Source organism: Cryptomeria japonica, chromosome 9, assembly GCF_030272615.1.
Source record: "Cryptomeria japonica chromosome 9, Sugi_1.0, whole genome shotgun sequence".
Classification (NCBI taxonomy): Eukaryota; Viridiplantae; Streptophyta; class Pinopsida; order Cupressales; family Cupressaceae; genus Cryptomeria; species Cryptomeria japonica.
Genome location: NC_081413.1, coordinates 596491926 through 596493589, shown reverse-complemented (window position 1 = coordinate 596493589; position 1664 = coordinate 596491926).

Below are 1664 nucleotides of genomic sequence, written 5' to 3'. Positions count from 1 at the left end.
TATGGGATGTTGTTTCGAGACCTAAAGGGAAGTCAGTGGCGACTTCCAAATGGATCTACAAAATCAAGCATGCAGCTGATGGCAACGTTGAGAAACACAAGGCGAGATTTGTGGCTAGAGGATTCTCTCAGAAGGAGGGAATAGACTATGAGGAGACATTTTCTCTAGTTGCTCGATACACTTCTATCAGGTCGATTATTGCTATTGCCTTTGCCATGGGCGGGAAGTTACATCAAATGTATGTAAAGACTGCATTCCTCAATGGTGTGATTGAGGAGGAAGTGTATATTGAACAGCCAGGTGGTTTTGTGATTCATGGGAAGGAGTCCCATGTGTGTAGATTGAAGAAGGCCTCGTACGGACTTAAGCAAGCACCTCGTGCATGGTACAAAATGATTGATAGATACTTGGTGAGTTTGGGTTTCACCATGAGTGATGCAAATTCCAATCTTTATTTCAAAATTGTTGATGGCGAGGCCTTGATTCTAGTTCTTTATGTTGATGATTTATTTCTTACTAGAGCAGAGAATCTCATTGTCCAGTGTAAGAGGGAGTTAGCCTCTAAATTTGAGATGAAGGACCTTGGCCTTATGCATTACTTCCTGGGATTGGAAGTATGGCATAGACCTAGTGAGATCTTCCTAAGTCAAGGGAAGTACACTGTAGATATACTGAGAAGATTTGGGATGATGGATTGTCAGTCCATGGCTACACCAATGGAGACAAATTTGAAGAAGTTGAGTGACTCAGTTTTCGATTCAGATTTGGTAGATCTCACCATGTATAGAAAATTGATTGGGTCATTGATGTATCTAGTCAATACTAGACCAGATATTTGTTTTGTAGTGAGTTCTCTTAGCCAGTTCATGTGTGAGCCGAGACAGATACATTTGGTTGCAGAAAAGCATGTACTAAGATACTTGCGTGGTACTATGGGATATGGCTTTAGATAAACCTCCAGTGGGGGCCTAAGATTATAGGGTTATTTTGATTCTGATTGGGAAGGAAGTGTGGTTGATAGGAAGAGCACCTCCGGGTGTTGCTTCAGTTTGGGGTCTGCTATGATTTCCCGGTGTAGAAGGAAGCAGATCTCTGTGGCATTGAGCATAGAAGAGGCTAAGTATATTGCAGCATGTGTAGTAGCCCGTGATGCAGTTTGGCTTCAAAAGCTCCTTGCAGGATTGTTTGGTCAGATATTAGAACCGACCTTGATTCATCGTGATAACTAGAGTTGTGTAAAGCTCTCAATGAATCCTGTATTTCATGATAGGTCGAAGAATGTGGAGATTAAGTACCATTACATCAAAGACATGGTGTTGAGGAAAGCAATCTAGGTCCAATACATTTGTACTGATGATCAAACATCTGATATCTTCACAAAGCCTCTTTCCAAGGTGAAGTTTGTCTACTTCCGAGACAAGCTTGGGGTGGTAGAGAATGTCTCCCTTGCTAAGAAGGAGTTGCAACATCATTGAGATATTCTCCCTATGTTAGGGAATGGACAAATCGATGGATTGATCTGTCATAACATATATTTATTTGAGATAGAGAAATATGAAGCGAAAGCCCTTGTAGCATATATTTCTCTGAGATGGAGAAATATGAGGTGAAAGCTCTTGTAGCGTATATTTCTCTGAGACTGAGAAATATGAGGTGAAAGCCCT